The sequence below is a fragment of the Dreissena polymorpha genome, chromosome 15, assembly GCF_020536995.1.
Source record: "Dreissena polymorpha isolate Duluth1 chromosome 15, UMN_Dpol_1.0, whole genome shotgun sequence".
In the NCBI taxonomy this organism is placed as follows: Eukaryota; Metazoa; Mollusca; class Bivalvia; order Myida; family Dreissenidae; genus Dreissena; species Dreissena polymorpha.
In genome coordinates, this window is record NC_068369.1 from 6,723,443 (window position 1) to 6,735,021 (window position 11,579).

Consider the following 11,579-nt stretch of genomic DNA (forward strand, 5'->3'; position numbering starts at 1 on the left):
GTATGCCGATGCGTGTCAATCTCTTCCTTATTGATATGCGATAGATGTAGGGAACTGCAAATTGAAGTCAAAGAGAATATTATTATGCACATCGATACGATCGTATCAGACGGTTTTGACTTTTGGACCGATTGTACGCTTAACTGTTTGATGCGAAATTGATGATACGATTTGTATCAGATGGTTTACGACTCGCATCATACGGTTTAGCGTAAACCGTATCATACGGTTTACACTGTATAAATCTAGTTTTAGATCTGATTGGCTGATTGGACTTTGAATATTACCCGTCATAAACCGTCTGATACGATTCGTATCATACGGTTTCGAATCATACGGTGTAACGTACGAACTGGTCCAAAAGTCTTAAAAGCGTATCATACGGTTTAAAGCGTATCATACGGTGTATAAACCATCTGATACGGTTATACCTAAACCGTCTGATACGAATACGACTTTTGGACCTATCCGTATCCCATACAATTAACTGGTATTTATGGGATACTGATAGGTCCAAAAGTCGTATGTGTATCATACCATTGTATCAGACGGTTTAGCTAGAACCGTATCAGACGGTTTTGTGGTCATAAACCGTCTGATACGATCGTATCAGACGTTTTTGACTTTTGGACCGATTGTACGCTTAACTGTTTGATTCGAAACCGTCCGATACGATTCGTATCAGACGGTTTACGATTCGTATCATACGGTTTAGCGTAAACCGTATCATACGGGTTATACTGAATAAATCTATTTTAGATCGGTTTGGACACTGAATATTACCCGTCAAAAACCGTCTGATACGATTCGTATCATTCGGTTTCGAATCATACGGTTTAAAGTACGAACCGGTCCAAAAGTCTTAAAAGCGTATCATACGGTTTAAAGCGTATCAGGTTTATTAACCGTCTGATACGGTTCTAAATAAACCGTCTGATACGAATACGACCTTTGGACCTATCCGTATCCCATAGGCATTAATAGATTTTTTTATAATTCCTAGGTGCTGAATAAGTGACCTGCGATCAGGTTTGCGTACTGTTCTGTCAACCTGATTTATATTCTTGGAACTGGGGATATGTGTTTTGCTGAACCGAATTCTCTTATGTTTAAAGGTCTTTAACCTCAACCGAAATATATGTTCTGTTTCGTTTTTGTTAATAAAATTTTTCTTACGAAGTATTTTCTTGCTGTTGGTAAAGACAGGTGTAAAAGCATGTACTTATGTCTTTTGTTCATGGTAACCATTTGCTATTCTAATATGATTATTATATATCATAATTATATCTAATATAAAACAAAATGAAAATTATATTTAATAAAAAATAAAATTAACAATTAATGCAAATATATTAATCCATGAAGTCAGTGTTTTGTAATCCCTTTAAAAACAAAACACTGACTTCATGGATTAATACAATTAACAATAAATGTAAATATATTTGAATAAATTGAAGTCAGTGTTTTGTTTTTAAAGGGATTACAGTTTTGTTTTTAAATGGATTACAACTTTCCCCCTCTCCATTAAATTAGAATTCCTATTCTTATATGATAGAACTGCCATAATTTTATTTTGCTTAAACTTTCCAAAAGGGCATTTATATATGATATAAAGAAGTGAAACTCCAGCTGCTGGAGCAGTATTGAAATTTCATTAAAAACAATTAGTTGGTCCTTTATTTAAGGCAAGTGACCGATTGCCCAAACAGTACAAAACAGCACAATACAGCAAAATACAAACAAACATTAACACAAAATATAATGTCACACGGTAGGTATACGACGCAAAATACAAATATGAATTTTCAAAAATATCAACATCTAAGGTACAATCTATAAAACTATGTAATTATGACAACATAAAGCAACCAAAACAAGATAGATACTGATACACACTGACAAAATATTCATGTTTGAGAACACACGTCATGAGTATTATACAACAACACAGCACAATATTCAAACTATAATATAAGATTCTTAACAATCCAAATATCAATCATGAAAACATACCAAATAAAGCTATCTTTCTATCATTCATACTAGACAAAAAATGCCATGATGAAATAGATGAATGTTTTTATAATAATGAGTGATGGAGCCAAAAACCAAATTATTCTATAAACATGAACATGTTGATGAGTGTCGTCCTAAAAAGAAAAATGAAAACTAAACATGACATAATTATTTTAATCACGATATGAATTAATCAAGATCCCGATTTTCTGTGGATGGTACTATAAAGTAATTTGATGGTTGATTATTAACGGTTGTTGTTTTCAGGCTTGTGGTGTCGCAAAATTTACAAACTCTTATTAAACCCCTGATAAAATACGTAGAAAGGTTGGCGAAATTATCAAGAAGTTAGGATACAAAACAATTGAAATAGGCACTTGAAATTGGACAAAAAGTTAACCCATTTATGCCTAGCGTCTAGAAAAAAGACCTTTGCAAACAGCGTAGACCAAGATGAGACGCCTCATGATGCGGCGTCTCATCTGGGTCTACGCTGTTTGCTTTAAGGAATTTCAGTAAGAAATATTCTAAATATAGAAATAAATACTATAGACGTCCCTAATTTTGGAAATAAATTGATCCAATTTAGAAGGATGGGAGAGTCCACTAGGCATAAATAGGTTAAAACTTCAAAGAACCAAGAACGCATACAGTGCATCCATTTATTCCAATAATGCAATCTTGAATACAATATAAAATTCCAATGAGCAAGCAATGAGGTGATGAAAACATATTTCTCTCCTGCTTTACCCTTGACTACTTAGATGCGTATTTTGACTCATTTGTAGAGGGTCAAATTTAATTAAAGACCTTTCTTACTAAATTCAAGTTTAAAGGGCTTTATTTCAAACCTTAAGAAACTGATGAGCGGCAAACAGCATAAAACCTTAACAGACTGCGAGTTACTGGCAGGCTGTTCTGGTTTAATGCTGTTTGCACATAGCCATTTTCACTTTGCTTCTGAATGTGAAAGGGTTATGCAACTTGAGTTTCACTTGATTCATATTTGAAACAGCATAACACAGTTCCAATATGAGGTTTCTGTGATGTGTGGAAGACAAGATAGTTTAAGTTGAAATTGTTCATTGTAACTTCATTAACACAGATGTTGATAGTTACTATGACAGTGGAGTATTAGTTGTATTTGTCATGGACAACTTAACAAAATTAGAAATACTAACGCTGATGCGAGTAATTATTTTCTGGGAAACCATAAACAATATTCAAACTATTGCTCACAATTGTTAAAAGATAAATGCTGCATTCAAACACTGTAACTACATGAGCATGAAAGAACACTTTTTTTGCTATATAATTCAGCCACGTCTGTGAACACTGCCATTACTGCATGTGCGTAAGCTGTTGTAACATATAAGCCTGTGCAGTCAATACAGGCTAATGAGGGAGTACACTTTTAGCCTAAACATGTGCATTAAGCCCAGTTTTCAGAGCTATAATATGGAAGGTCAAAGCCATCCAGTAAATAAGGCTTTGAAGCAACCATGCAGAATGAATATAGCCATAGATAGCAACCTTGCAGAATGGATTGAGCCAAAGTGTCACAACAATGTCTCCATTTTCTTATCACGCTTTGTACTTTTCAAAGTATATTTACTGTTTTTTTTAACTTGTCTTATTTTAATTTATTTAATACACATGTTTTCAGCAGTTTGTTCTTTCCATCAAACAAACAGTTAGCACTGGACAAGAAAGACACAATGCTTCGACTGAAAGGCATTTTAAATGTAAACAGAGAATTTGTTAAACAAATTAACAAGAACATTCGTAATAAAAAACATTAACAGGAACACCACTTAAGGCATATTAGAATATAAATGTATAAATACAACTAAGATTTAACACATAATATAGGATTTAACTACAACATCAAAGGCTATTAAGGGTGTTATATAAATACAGAAATGCTTTAGAAACAAATAAAATAAACACTTCATATGTATGTAATATATATTAATATATTCTTATAAAAATCAATCTAAAGTCCCTCTACAGTGTATAGTATTGGTGCACAAGCTACTCGTCGGTCAGATCTACCAGAAAATAACAAAACTGATGAGGAGCATTTCCTCCACCCTTGACTCCCCCCTTATGAGTACATGGTAGTCTGAATGAAGCTTTCAATGTCGTAGGAAGCCACGCCTTTGTTGTCATGGCCCTTGAATGAAGTAATCATGGTCATGAGCCTGATGGCACACAACAAAAAGTCATCAAACTCGATCTCTCCCTTTTTGTTGCTGAACCTCAGGATAATGGCAGAGAGGGTCCGGTTACTCAGGCGGAAACCACTGGCATGGAAGGCATTTCGTATTTCGTAAGAGCTCAGCAGCCCACTATTGTCCTTGTAAAACTCCTTGAACACAGCCTTCCACTTCCTAAGGTCCTTCCATAGCACCTTAAACTCCTCAAAGCCCAGTTTACCAGAGAGTTCAACGTCATGCATGGCAACCATACTGCGGCAAACGTCCAGCGAGAATCTATCAAACGTGAACTCCTTTGCTTTAGTAAACACAGAGTTGAGGATGTCACGGAGTTCGTCCACCTCTAGGTCCTCTCCTGCGATCCTCTTGAAACTTTCCTTCAGCTCCTCTCCTTGCACCTTGTCATCCTCCGTAACAGAGGGCGCAGGTTTGTCTTTGATAATGCCAGTCCCTTCATCCATTTCCGAGGTTGTTCCCGCCTTCTCTGTGAAGATCCTCAGCAGGAACTCTCCCTGCTGGTTGGGCTCGAAGGTGGAGGGGATGATGACGTAGGTCCCGGGGGAGAGCTGGTGGCGTCCGCACACCTCACGCATGTTGATGAAGGACGGAGACTTGGCAACCGATGCATTAAACTTGAAGAATTTAGTGTCCAAAGGGCCTTTGCCATAAGTACCATTCTCGTTCATCTTGTAGATGACGTAGCCAATGGTGAGCATATCCAGTCCCTTCTTGCGTTTCTTGCGCCGATCTTCCTGCAGCAGACCAATCAGGATGGTACACAGGTCGTCCTCGTCATCATCTGGGTCGGTCAACACCACACGGTACTGGGGGTTCATGGCAAACGTGTCGAGTTAGTTCCTGCATCCCCCAGCGTTCTTACGGGGTATCCACTACCCGACCTCTGCGGTAGCCTCCCAGCGGATCTTTCCCTGGGCTGCCTCGTCCTCGTGTAGGGACTCTGGGCCGAGGTTACAGATCTCAATCTTCATGAAGTTGTCCCACCAGAATTCTCCGTCATCATCAAATGTCAGCCCAATGGCTTTCTTCTCATCAGCAGGGATGTATTTCCACTCTTCAGACTTGTCTGAACAGGCCCCCTTCCACTCGTTCTCATTGCCCCAGGGGTTGCGCACACGCACCAGGGGGATCTTGCCACTGATCTTGGGTGACCGAATCTCCACCAGTTTGACACTTGTGGTAGTGTATACATCACCAGTCCATTAGACAAGATGGTCTCCAGTTGGTTTGGATCAGCATCAATTGAGCAGCCCAAAAGAGAGCCCCTTCCGTGGACCTTCATCATGATGTTGAGGAGGTTGGTGGGTGCCTTCTTAAGGTCCACAGACTCGGTGACACCTCCAGTGAAGTCCTCCATGGCCCCGCTGATGCTGCCTCCCTTGAGACACTCGTACGACCCACTCAGTTTGGCGTAGGCTTTCTCCAGAACGGCGCTCCAGAACTCATTTTTGTCTGTCGAGTGCATGAAGACAAGCTTGTCATAGTAGGTAGGCAGTCTGTCATCCACCACCACCTCTATCCACTCTCCGTGATGCCAGAATCGGAAGCGGAAGATGCCGAAATAGTTGGACACAAAGTTTTGCTCCGGCATGATGACTCGGTTCAAGAGTTGGGTGTTGCATGTTAGGGAGGCTACAGCAGCAAGCAACCAGCAGTAACAAAGTTCTCCTTGCTGGACACCAAACCTGCTGGCACCACCGGTCACATACTGGGGGGCACTGCAGATCTCCTCTGGACGCTTCCATTCGAAGGGTCTGGGTGGGGTGCGACTGAAGAAGATGGAAGATTCCTTAGCTGGGAACTCTGAGTCCTTAAACAAGCACCCCTCTGCCTGGCACTTATTCACTATCTCGTCGTAACTCTGCTTGCCGAGCCCTGCAAACGGGTCCGTCCGGTCCTTGCGCGAGGTGCGACCATCAACACATCCGCGCTGAGTGACAGGCTTAACCGACGCCGTCGACCGATTTCCGCTGCTGCTGCCGTCACCACCACCACCTCCACCGGAGTTGATGTTCATGCCCCAAAACTTCGCATTAAATCCCCCGAAATTCATTCCGCCGCCGCCGTCGTCTCCGGAAGTTATGGTTCGATTTTCCACGCGCGGTGGTCCCTTACCGTCAGGGATGACAGTGCGAACTGTTCCGGTAGTTGTAAATGGCATATTAAACTTCCTGTCAGCTGGTATTACTCAACAGAAGGACCTAACGCCTCGTTCCAATTGGCTCTGGCGAACAGATCAAAGCGTCAATATCCGCAGGTTGAATGAAAAATTCCCCGCCTTATGCGTCAAATAAACCAGGGTGTCCAATCTGTCAAAAAATGCAAGATATGTTGGATCGATACAAAAATCGTGACCTTGGGTCTGATTAAAAGACAATAGTAAAGCGTGAAACTCGGTGTATTCGATACTATAATTAAAATTATAAATACTACGTAATTCTTTACATACCGAACAATCCTGTAGAGTTAACAATATAATGTAATTAATTATAACAATACAATCAAATACAACTAACATCAATTAAAAACTATAAATTACCGCACTTAGTAAATAATACAAACAGCGAATGAATATCCAAAATGTAAATAGTTATAAGAATCATACCAGTAAAGCGAGACAGAAAAATACTGCTCTGCGCGCAGCTTAAATACAGTCAAGTTACCATTACCGGATCATTACCCATAGCGGATCACTTTGATGTTCAAGACTGCTTATCGCGATAAATAGTTGACATTTTTAGATGATTTTTTTGCACATAGTACTTAAAGGCCTGTTCTTTAAAACGCATTGATTGAGTTGTAATCGGAGCTACTCTTTGTCAAACATTTAGGTATGTTTTGCTGACATGTATATACGACTTTGTTGACTTCCGTCTCGTATCCAAATCGAGGTTGAACATTATTTGCGGCCACATGCTATAACTCTGTTGGAAAGTTAGAAGTTTACGCATTAATTATAAGGCCATTTAGTAGTCTTTCTGCCTGCAAAAGACCATTTCAGTTTTGATTCGTGTTTAAGATTTTGCAACATCTTAAATGAAATGAAGAATTAGGGCCATAACGGATCCTTATTGCCCCAATGCGTAAACTTTGCTTACCGCTGAAACGGTAAGCAAAGGTAATATTTAATCAAACTGGTGAAAAGAAGTCTCAAAACATTTATTGCTTTTCACCAGAACAACTTTATAACGCTAATGATCCGTTAATGGTATCTTGACTGTTATAATCATAGAAACTGGGTGTAACTTTTGATCGCGAAAGATCGGCTTTCTCCGGACTTTCCGTAAGATAGTTTACCACAAAAGTGCTAACTGGTATAAATCGATTTTTTCCCTTTTTGGTAAGTTCCTAGGTATATTTTCTGGTAAATCAGTGACCAATTAACTGGTATTAATAGATTTTTATAATTCCTATGTACTGAATAAGTGATCTGCGATCAGTTGTGCGTACTGTTCTTTCACCCTGAATGATATTCTTGGAACTGGGGATATGTGTTTTGCTGAACCGAATTCTCTTATGTTTATAGGTCTTTAACCTCAACCGAAATATATGTTTTGTTTCGTTTTTGTTAATAAGAATTCGCTTATTAAATATTTTCTTGCTGTAGGTAAAGACAGTTGTAAAAACATGTACTTATTTCTTTTGTTCATGGTAACCATTTGCTATTCTAATATGATTATTATATATGATAATTATACCTAATATAAAATAAAATGAAAATTATATTTAATAAAAAATATAATTAACAATTAATGTAAATATATTAATCCATGAAGTCAGTGTTATTTTTTAAAAAAGGATTACACACGACAATAACTTCTTTTGAAAACACATAGATTTAATGGTTTACTTTTTCAAAATGCCTGAATTCATTAATCGGTGTACAAATTAGCAATTGAAAGATTGAATGGTTCTTTTACCTGGTAGGATAAAAAAAATTAAATAAATGAAATAAATGATTTGGACGAGCGGATTAATCAAAAGCCCAACGCTTCAAGTTTCTTTCCAAAGAATCTTTACATTTAAATATGTAAGTCAAGATAAACTGTACGAAGACGATAATTGCCATTGCCAAACACGTTATAAATTATGAAAAAGGCCTCAGATTAAATGAAGTAAAGGAAATTCAACACATAAGTATTTCAGTTATGTCTCGAGTTGCATACCTTGTTTGATGATAAGTCTTAACCCATTTATGCCTAGCGTCTAGAAAAAAGGCCTTGGCAAACAGCGTAGACCCAGATGAGACGCCGCATAATGTGGCGTCTCATCAGGGTCTTCGCTGTTTGCTTAAAGGAATTTCTGTAAGAAATATTCTAAATATAGAAATAAATATACTAGCCATCCCTAATTTTTGAAATAAATTGATCCAATTAACAAGGTTGGGAGAGTCCACTAGACATAAATGGCTTATGCCATACGCGGTCAGCGAAGCTTGGCTTCAGACATTCGCTTAGTCTGGTTAGGAGCTACCCTATTCGTTATAAATTAACCCATTTATGCCTAGTGGACTCTCCCATCCTTCTAAATTGTATCAATTTATTTCCAAAGTTTCATGGTGTCATAAGCGAACAGGACAGCTTCTGAAAAGACTGCGCCAATCCACAGACTGGTCTGGAGTAACGCTGGTCATATCATGCTTAAGACTCATTTTCTCATGACGGGCGTCATATCACGTTAACCCATTTATGCATAGTGGACTCTCCCATCCTTCTAAATTGGATCAATTTAATCCAAAATTAGGGATGTCCACTACTACTCATTTCTATATTAAGAATATTTCTTACAGAAATACCTTTAAGCAAACAGCGCAGACCCAGATGAGACGCTGTTGTCCCAGATTGGCCATATTAGGGACGACACTTTTCGCTTGTATGATATTTTTCGTTTCAAGAAAGTCTCTTCTTAGCAAAAACATGTTTAGGCGGGTAGTATCGTCCCTAATTAGCCTGTGCGAAATGCACAGGCTAATCTGGGATAAAACTTTACGCATATGTATTAAAACCCCTTTTCACAGAGCACGGCTCAAATATATACTCAAGCATTGGCCGCCGTTCATTCCGTTCAAACAAGTAATTTAATCCCCACGCAGAGTTGTCGTTCCATGCTCTCACATACAATCTCTGCAATCTCAAGTCAAGCCTACCAGGTTTGGTAGGATTCTATTTTTGTTTGTTAAAGTACTATATTATGGAAAGAAGTATAATTTTCTTTTATATTTTGAAAATAAGTTTAGTTTCATAATAAAAAAAATAATTTCACAAATAAAAAAAAGTAAAAACAACAACGGGAAAATTCTTGCGTGGCTCGGCTATCATCACGTGGTTGGTTATGAAGGCAGGGATTTTATTGAGCTATGCTGGGTCCATTCAAATCGCTTAATCCGGCGTAGACCAATCGCCGCTGCGAAGATGTTCGATGGAGAACACAATTAGTACAACAATTGGTGGCATACATGTTTCCACTTTACGGTATTTTTACATCATAAGAGACGTTAGTGACGTGTTTTAGACGTTGGTGTCTAATTAAGACATGCGACCGTTGCGAGTAAGTGTCACGGTGCCTGAAAGGGCGTTTTACGTCGTCCAGAAGGACTCTTTGCGTCTCTCGGCTGGCAAATTCACAGTATAACACTGATCGTTGGCCGTACGTTCGACGCACGATTTTGGCCAATCATCGCGCATAGATTTGTCTGGAATCCGTATAGCTGCATCAAATCCATGTCTTCATAACCGACCACTAGATGATAGGAAAGCCACGTGGTACAATAATATTACCGTTGTTATTTTTACTTTAGATAATTTATTTTTTAATTATGAACCTAAACATAGAATCTAAACACTTTTTTCAAAATATAAAATAAAATGATATAACTTTTCATAATATAATACTTAAACCAAAAACAATCCTACCATATCTGGTGATGGCAGAGATCGTATGTGAGAGCAAGGAACGACAACTCTGCGCAGAGATTGGATTTTGGCATTTTGCCATTAAGATCGATATTTGAAAATATCAATTCGAACGAATGTACCTACACTAATATTCGAAACATTTACATAACCTAGGTTTTTGTATTTGGATAGATGTTTAAACACTATGTTGGTAATAAACGTTTTTTTCCTATAAAGTATCGATTAAATTCTTTACAAGCACCTGTTTTTATCGAAGTTCGATCGATGACTATCAACAAACGAACAAACGAACATTTAGTTTTCATAATGTTTTGACCAGGAGTGTTACTATGCTTGATTGAATAAATGCATGATCTCTTATTTTGAATCGATGAAGTCATTTTTCCACACGGTAAACAAGTTGTTTTAAGTTATTGATTGTTTAATTAATTGTTTATTACACACATTTTAAGGCACTTAATAATCAGTGAAACTGATTGCAAACATCCTATCAAGGCAATCAATCAAAACGGATTTAATGTATAAATACTTTACCATACCTTACAATACCTAATACGGATTAATCGGCATTAGCACGTATTTTTAGTCACTTTTTGCGTTTTTAAACCCACATCATTAATGGACGTAGTTGTTTGCAACCTAAATGCTAACCCTTGTGACGGGGATTTGATTTGCATAAGCTTTGTTGTTTGATTTTCAGAGTGTAAGCATTGTATGCCTTAATTTAGTTGTTTTTATTGTGTCTTAATTCCGGTGCTTATAAAATGTCCTATATTAAAAACAAATTGGGTGGTCTAAAATTTTTGTAAACGGTCTATAAATATCCTGTGTTTACAAGGCCGTCCGTTTCTTTTCTTTAATAAAATATATGGAAGCATTTTATTCAGCTACATAGACTTTATTAAACATTAAAATGATAACAAAATTTTGTACCAAACGACGACTGAAAAAAGGGAGAAATACTGGATTTATTCTATTATATACGAACACCAATTAAACATTATCATCATAAATGTATGCCTATTCACAAATAGCAGATGTTTAAGAGATGGTAATATTTTCCCCTTACGTTGACCGTCCAAATTAACTGACATCATGTCAATAATGTTTTACCACCGAGCGGGAAGTATGTCATCGTCCGTAATGTTTTGGTTTACATCTTGTCATTTAAAGCGAATCGAACGTAAATGAGTCTTCGCCGGAATAGTAATCCTTCGTTGGCCCCAATACTTCATGTATACATTTAAGCCTCGCTTCGATATAAAGGGTTAAACGAATGTTCTTTAACATTACGATAATCCTCATATCTCTGGCTTCATGATTTGTAGAAATGCTGTATCATTTTGGGCGATATCATGTAAAAATGTACGATATATAGGGTGCTGTATCGTAAAACTTCGTACCACATCCG

At 37.7% G+C, this 11,579-nt stretch overlaps 1 pseudogene; it reads right to left on the bottom strand.

The window, feature by feature from the left end:
• Window positions 1-4,123: 4,123 nt before the first annotated feature.
• On the bottom strand, window positions 4,124-6,414 carry LOC127859565 (calpain-A-like; annotated as a pseudogene).
• Window positions 6,415-11,579: the final 5,165 nt, after the last annotated feature.